This window comes from Octodon degus, unplaced genomic scaffold (genome assembly GCF_000260255.1).
Source record: "Octodon degus isolate 3935 unplaced genomic scaffold, OctDeg1.0 scaffold00052, whole genome shotgun sequence".
Lineage (NCBI taxonomy): Eukaryota > Metazoa > Chordata > Mammalia > Rodentia > Octodontidae > Octodon > Octodon degus.
In genome coordinates, this window is record NW_004524628.1 from 1,977,174 (window position 1) to 1,985,678 (window position 8,505).

The 8,505-nt window shown below is 46.4% G+C and overlaps 1 protein-coding gene across 1 annotated transcript in view; it reads right to left on the reverse strand.

The window, feature by feature from the left end:
* Mertk (MER proto-oncogene, tyrosine kinase) overlaps nt 1-8,505 on the reverse strand; it is a 120,506-nt gene that overhangs the window by 51,002 nt on the left and 60,999 nt on the right. The window lies entirely within an intron of this gene.

The following is an 8,505-nucleotide window of genomic DNA, read 5'->3' on the forward strand; positions in this document are numbered from 1 at the left end:
CCAGAAAGCAGAGAGCAGAGGTGGAGCAGTGAGGAAGGGGCAAGGAGCCAGATGCTGTCCCAAGGTCACACTTCCTCCGCCTACGTTCCATCTCCTAAACTGCTCACTCAGCTACAAACTCACCCATGGGTTATCCCATCGATAGATCAGCACCCTTCAAACCCACTCACTCCTCCAGGAGCCTCTTAATTCATTCAAATTGACGATCAGGATTAAGTGGCACAGTACCGGCACCAGTTTTCCATGTAGCTGCAAGAGCCCACCCGAAATCCATTTCCAAGAAGATTCTGATATTGCACACGCAAAACCCCACCCTTACTTCAGTTGCCAGAAATTTCAAAGTATTCAATTCCGCTGCTATGCATAAAGAAGAAGTAGCTTCATTGAGAGGTTTCTAAAAATGGAAATAAAAGGGTCATTTAGAGGGCTGAACTTGAGTCCTAAGCCACACCCTTCGGAGATGCAGGGAATTCTGGAAAGTGACAGATGCCGAGGTCACTGTGAGCCTCTTTTTTTGGCATGGGCAGGGACCCCCTCTTGAGGTCTCCTCAGTGCTCTTTCTCGCCTCCAGCTGTAGATGATAAGTTTAGCTGTGTAAGAACACTCCCAAAGGAACGGGAGCCACCAGGTCTTTTGTTGTCATGAGAGCACCATGATGCACGAAGCAGAGTGACTACAATGCCAGTGACCTCCTCACTGGGGTGGCTTGGCATCTGTAAGGAGGTGGGTGACAGGAGAGGCCACAACCCCGACTGTGGCAGCACTGTTCTCAGCGCAGAGGGGACAGTGAGCACAGTGAGGGGTCATGGCACTCAGAGCGCTGGCTCTCCAGCCACAGCGACTCCTCCAGTTTCCATCCCTACTGCCCTTCACCTGCTTCCACTCAAGGGGTCCTCTCTGGAGAAGGGGCTTTGACTTACACCAGGAGACGTGGCAAGGGTGGTCTGTGGCTCCTGAAACACACTGCTTGTTTGGAGACCACTCACGCATCTATTGGGAACCGCTCTTCCTCTGCCAACAGAGGAAAATGAATCCTCCTGAATCAAAGCACCATGGCTAGACTCCATGTGTCAGGACTCAGCACTGAGCACCATGAACCAAAAGCATTTCCCCAGGAGACCCAGCACACCCGGCACAGAGACCCACAGCCAGGCTGCGGGCAAGAGAAGCGGCTCTGGTGCCTGGGGCCGGGCTGTCTGTGAAGCAGAATCATTTCTGCAACACACAACCCGATCGCCATTCTCAGGAGATGGCACAATGTGGACTTTTTTTTTCTTAACTTTTCTATTTTTGAGGTAGGGAAGGGGAGGACACGTTAAAAAAAAAAAAAAATGCATCATGAATGTGCACCAACTTTTTATTTTTAAGACAGGGTCTTGCTAAATCACCAAACTGCCCACGCTGAATTTGAACTTGCAATCTTCCTGCCTCGGCCTCTCAGATTACTAGGATCATAGGCATGTACCACCATGTCTGACTGGGCCATGAAATTTTGATTCAAAGAACAGATTATATGGTCTGAAAGATAGCTTGGTGGTCTAAGTGCCTGCCTGGCAAGAACAAGGTCCAGAGTTTGACCCCTGGTACCGCATGCTGTACCAGCCCTGAAACTGGGTGTGGTGGTGCACCCCTGTAATCCCAGTACTAGGGAGGCTGAGAAATGAAAAAGTAAATTATTTCAACGTATATTTACCTACACTGCATTATTTACATGTAAAAACAGGCTAAATTGTAGTCTAGGTGGATTTTCTACAACAAATAGGGCAGTTTCCTGTTGATAAACAGCTCACATACCATAAGCGAAGTCACCCTAAATCCCTTCAAAACCAAGGCTATAATCTTTGATCTAGCCCATTCCAATGAGTGCTAATTGGTTTTAAAAATTATCCCGGCCCTCAGGAGGCTGAGGCAGAAAGACTACAGAGTTCAATATCAGCCTGGGCTGAGGCCCTGTTTCAGCTCCCATCCCCCACCTCCCAAGTGTCTGATTATTATTGTGTAACAGTAAACTTACTTCTTTATAGTGCTAGAATTTTTAAAGATTAATGAACTTTGTTGGTACATTTTAGGTATACACAATGATCACATTCATCATAGGGAATGTGTACCCATACGTGACACATCTTGATTCTTTTTTAAAAAATGTATTTAGGGGCCGGGGAGATAGTTCAGTAGAATAAGTGCTTCCCTGGCAAGCGCAAGGGCCTGAGTTCAATCCCCGGTTCCGAAAAAAAAAAAAAAATGTATTTAGTACAGGGTCTACAGGGTTTGCAGGGTCTCACTACGTAGATCAGACTCAGTGATCCTCCTGTTTTCCGCCTCCCACGTTCTGGGATTACAGGCATATGCCACCACACCTAGTCTCAATCACCATCTCAGCATGCCCCGGGGTGCAGGGCCAGCATGGCAGGCCTGAGGATTGAACCCCGGTCGCTGTGCTCTGCCTAAGCCATCTTGATTCTTTTGTTTTCTATTCTATTCCTGTCCTTCCCTCCAACCCCTTCTCCCCTCATTTAAAAAAGCTCTGTGTCCATTTTTCCTTTTTCTTTTTCTTGCCCTTCTTCATTTTCCCTTGCCCCTGTCTAGTTCCCCCTCCCATTTGAATGTTTTCTTATTTTACAATGTCTATTATACATTTTGGGCCTTATTTGCATTTTTGATTTCTCACACCAGAGAAACAATGCAGCATTTACATCTGTGTGTCCAGTTTATTAGATTTAAGAGTATGGCCCCAAGGTGCATCTATTTACCTAGAAATACTTCAACTTTATCTTTCTTTGTGGCCACATGGTACTCTACTACGGGTATAAAAGAAACCCACATCTTCTTTATCTATCCAGTGGTTGATGGGCAGGCGCAACTGGCCCTCTGAGTCCTGTTCCTTTTTCTCTACTCCCATCACCTAATGTTCTGCTTTCTGATGGAAAGGAAAAGAGAAAAGACAAATCCTATCCAATAAGCGTTGGATGATATGAACTTGAAAATGGCTCGACAACTTTGTTCTCTGGGGTACCTGGAGTGGATCTGCACCAGACCAGCGGCTGCCACTGCTGAAGTTCTAGCTCCCGCTCCATCATGTTTCCCCTTGACCAAAACCCCACTAAGTCACCTCCAGGTCTGAAGCAAACAATCACAAGGTAGAACCAACACAAGCACACACCCGATCTGCACGACAGACGTGGCCACGATGTATTGGCGAGAGCTGGCACTCTGGCTGCCACTGGGTTTCATTCACAGCAGCATGAACTGGAGCAGAACGGAACCTGGGCCCTATCAGCAGTCACTTAAAGAACGGAGCCATCAATCACCACGCCAGCTGCTGCACTCCTGAATGCTGCCAACCAACTCATAACTGATGCCAAGTTGAAAGCCAGCATACACAATGCTATAGCATGTTGAGGAGATGAAGTACATTGGAAGCCCGTGAGAAAGGGAGAAGAATTGGGAGATGGCTTGGACATCCATGAGGGGTGTAGCTCGCAGTCCTTTCACCCAGTCCTGCTCTCCTACCAAGAAACTGAGCTACTCTGGTGGGAAGCCCCATGCCCAAGGCGTGAAGATGCGCAAGCCAGGATCAACCAGCAGGGGTAAATGGGTGAGGAATTCAGCAAAACAGTAAAAGTGGTAGAGACCATGGTAAAGAGGAGAAGCCCTGGGGTCGGCCTTCCTGGAGGTTCCGACTCAGAGTCAGCATTATTGCAATTCTCTTCCTTTCCCAGAAGGGAAGGCCACCTTCCTTGTTTTTCATTTTCATTTTTACGAGGACTCATTCCAGTAAGAATGATCACACTCCGTGGGGAGTTGGCACGTGCGTCCAGGGCATCTTAATTGATTTGTTCCCTCCCTCCCCCTCCATCTCTCGGTCCCATTCTCCACCGCAAAGATCTAGCTCCCTGTTTCCTGCGGCCTATGTTTAATTTTGCTCTTTATTTATATTTTAGGCTGCTCGTATAGAGAAACCATGTGGCAGTGAAGCTGTGTATCTGACGTGTGCCACTTAGCATGCTCCCAAGGCACGTCCCTTGTCCTACAAACAACTCGAGTGTATCCAGAAGGGGTCCTTCCTGGAAGCTGTCACCTAGCCCCATCGAGGCATCAGCACGCAGTGGCCTCCCTGGCCTCTGCCTCCAATCTGGACTGAAGTTCCTACTGTCACAGCGATCTTCAGACTTCCGGGTCTGGCTGGTACCTAGGGAGGCATTCATATTTTCACAGAGATCCCCTTGACCGTTCATCTGCTATTGTGAAATCGAATTAGCACTTGCCTTCGAGAAACTGAATTAAAACTTGAGTTCAGGCCTTGGATTATAAGAATTGCCTGATACATGGTTGTACCCACCACCACCCCACTCACATCCATGCAAACCGGCTACTGGTACTCAAAATAAACCCTGTGAAATTAGTGTGGCTATTCTCTGTGAGCAAGAAAACCTTCCTAGGCAGGGTGGAAGCCAACAGCTAAGTTCCCTGTAGATCAGACGGGCCAACAAACTCTGGCAGAAAGAAGGCAGGTTGGAAGGTTACTTACAGCAGTGAACTCAATTTTTTACTCAGAAGAATAACATAAGCCATTCTGAAAACACTTCCATCTCAAGTTGTACTCCTGAGGTCAAACCCTCCCCCAGGTCCTCGGCCTCTACCAGCTCTCGGCCTCAGCCCACCTTTCACAGCCACACGCTTTAGGCTGCCAACTCCGCAGTCCAGCCTGACCGCACTCCAGGTGTCCACCAAAAGACCCACGTGCCAGGCCTTTGAGTGAGTCATGATTCCTTTAAGGCTGTCGTACTACGTGTTACAGGTTATCTCTGCCTGCCCCCAAACCCTGCATCTTCACCTGTACACATAAATTCCCTGAGAGGGAAGAAGATTCAGATGATGACAGAAGATTCATCGCGTATCTATCTGCTGATACCTAGATGAGGGACTGAAGAAAGTCTCCAAGAAGCCCCTTAGAACTTTCTGACTATCCAGCCCCTTAATTTTTTACTTCATTTTTCTGTCCCATGGAAAAGTGCCTGGCCTGGCTCACTCCATACCAGGCCTCTTCACAGTGAAACAAAAGCTTTGGAAACAAATCAACAACCACAAGAGGTGACGAAGCACACGTTCAGGGTTCAGACTTACAGAAATCCTGTCGCTCTGCCACACGTGAGCCATCCGGTAGCCCACCAGCTCCCCATCCTGCCGCTTAATCGGAGGCTGCGTCCACCGGATGTCCACGTTATTAGCTGATTCGTTCAGAAACACAGTGACGTTCAAAGGTGCTGTCGATGGAGCTGCAAGTGCAAAAGAAGGAGGAGATGAAGAACCACAAAGAAAAAGCGCATCCAGACTGATGCTCTTCTTGGTTTTCCAGGATTTGAGCTTTTCCAATGTTCTACGAAAAGCACAAAATGAAACTGAGAACACCAGACTCGACTCTCTTTTCACTTAAGGGCCATCGTGCTAGCAAACCAGTTTTAACTAACACTAAGCCCTGTAGGCCACAGCAGCCTCCTGAGACTCCTTCAGCTGAAAATGTTACAAGCACCCCAGGCAGGGAAGGAGGAGAGCGGCATAGTCACTTTTGGTGGATTACAACCTTTTTCATCTCTGCTGATGTTATGCGCACAAACAATGAAGAAAGCTGGGCCTGTGAAACCCACCACACATGTTCAAATCTGTTGGAGAATTTGTGGATGGACATGGCCAACTCAACAGGTCTTTCTCCTGTTAGGGATTTCTCCCACTGAAACCCCTCTACAACGAAGGAATTTTAAGAAATACAACACTCACAAGGCAAAATAAAAAAGTTAAGAATAGAAAACAATTTTCAACACATACGTGATAGCTGAGAAAGAGATCAAGACGTAATTAATTCAGCAAACCCATTCTCCCCAAAGAATCACTGAGAGGCTCAGAAGCCGAGGGCCGGGTACTAACATGGGAACTAAACCTAGAAAGGCTGCTTGAAGTCTGATTAGGAGGCAGTCGCTTGGTGAGGGCGCAGGCAAGGACCCCCTCAAATGTCCACACGACACTAGGCAGGAGCTGTTCTGGGGTGAAAAGCAACTGGGATTAGAGTAGAAAAGGGGCATGGGGAAAGGCCAGACCAAAATGTGGGGAAAGGGGTGAAAACTGGTGATCTGAATGTGGAGGATTCCACCTCACACCTTCACCAGGTTCCTAAACTATCAGCAGCCATGTCCATCTTTCCAGGGAAGCAAACAGCAGACTTCTCTTCTTGAAGAAGACTATGGAGGGCCTATGGAGAAGAAAACCAGTTGTCTGAAACAAACCTGGAGGTCACTGCCCAATCACCAGCCGGCAAAGCCCATAAGCCCCACCCATCTCCATAAAGTGCCAATCACATTGCTGGACTTCAGGCTTCTGGGGAGCAGGCAGCAGAGGCCTGGGGAAAACTCCTTCGCCGAGCTCAGGGGCCAAACACAGGACAGAGGGCTCGGAGCAGCCAGGGCCGGTGTGAGGAACTGGAGAAGGCGACCAAGCAAACCAAAACAATGAACAATACATCTGCAGGCAAGAAAGGGAAGCTCAGTGACTGAGAACCAGAAAAAAATAGTAGTCAGTAAAAAAAGAAAACAAATACAGAGGGGAAAAAGTCACTTTGAAAAAAGAAAATTGAGGAAGCATTTGAAGAGCATCCAACAACTGCTTTACATTAATATTTGGAGAAAAAATACAAGCAGAACATTTTCTTTCTTTTCTTTTCTTGAAATTTTTTAATTTTTAGTTTTTAGGTTTTTTTTTTTGCAGAACCAGGGATTGAACTCAGTCCCTTGCTCTTGCCAGGCAAGCGCCTATTCTACTGAGCTATCTCCCCGCCCAGAACATTTATACATGTGTAAGGCAACGCCTCAGGACCAGAAGAATCGGGTTTCTGGACAGACAACTGAAAGCTCGTGCTGATGGCCAGAACGGAATCTACATCACAGCTCAACACAGCATCGAAGTTAAAGAGAAAATTCATTTTAAAAAAGCAAATATAGAAGAGTTTACATAGACGATTGAATGATCGGAGTTAGACACAGCAGCTCCTAAAACTAAAATGCAATTCAAAAATGCATCGATTGATTGATCGATTGATTGGTCGATTGTAGCACAGGGGACTGAACTCAGGACCTTTGCACCAAGCTACATCCTTAACTGTTTTTATTGTGACTTGGAAGCATGGCCACATTTATGTCATCAAATTGCCCAGTCTTAGCCCAACTTGTGACCCTCCTGCTTCAGAGTCCCAGAAAGCTGGGACTGCAGGTTTGTGTCACATTAGCCAGCAGTTTTAACTTTTTGAGGGAACAGAATTTCTACTGTAAAATTATATATTCAGAAAAATTATTAATCAAGTATGAAACAAAAGCCTTCAAGCTTATAGTCTATTATTATTATTATTGCTATTATTGTTGTTGTTATTAGCAGTACTAGGGGTTGAACCCCGGGCTTTCACACTGACCTCCGTCCCCACCACCACCTTATTTTGAGGCAATATTTTGTTTAAAATGCTACATGTCTCCTTCTGTCTCAGCCTCTCGGAGTGCTGGGATTACAGATGGGGACCACCAGGCCTGACTTTTTCAGTTTTTCCTGAGAGAGTCTCACCACATGGTTAGGCGGGCTGGAACTCATGCTGCCTCCGCTCCCTGAGGCTGTGATGCAGCCAGCCGCCACTGAAGCTCAGCTCAGTCTTCAAGTCTATGCACATTCACTTAGGAAGACAATGGAGAATAGGTCCCTGAAAAGGAAGGACTCAACTAAGGAGGGCAAGTGCCCGACTAAGTGAAGGCAACAGTCTCTAGGATGACTTTAAAGAAAGATGAGAGAGGCTGGGGAGATGGCTCAGTAGAATAAGCACTTCCCTGGCAAGCACAAGGGCCTGAGTTCAATTCCCGCTTCCACAATCTTGGCAGTGTTCCCAATCAAAGCTTTCTAAAGGGACTACAAGAAGATCTGGAGTTCAATAATGCAGAATTATCACTGCCTGTCATCCAATCGAAGATTACGAGGCGGGAAAAGAAGCTGGAAGATACCAGCCGCTGTGGGACTATAAATGAATTATTTGTAGCCACAACAGAAACAAAATAGGTCAGTTAGAATTAACAAATAAGAACATTAAACAGTATTACAGTTATATTCTGTATGGTTCAAAAGTATGTAGAGACATGAAATATGTTTAAAAAAAAAGGACCAAATTTATGTGAGAGATGAAATAAAAATCAGTTAGGAATAATGGCAAATTAGGTGCTGAACAACAACAGCAGCAGCAGGGCCGGGGAGATAGCTCAATAGAATAAGTGCTTGCCTAGCAAGCGCAAGGGCCTGAGTTCAATCCCTGGGTCCACACACACACACACACACACAACAACAACAACAACAACAACAAAAATCCCAGCAACAGCAACAACAAAAAGATTACTGAATACAAAGACACAAAAATAGAAAATATCCAAAATAAGATGCAGAGAAACAAAGGGGAAAATATGAACACAGCCTCAGTGAGATACAGGA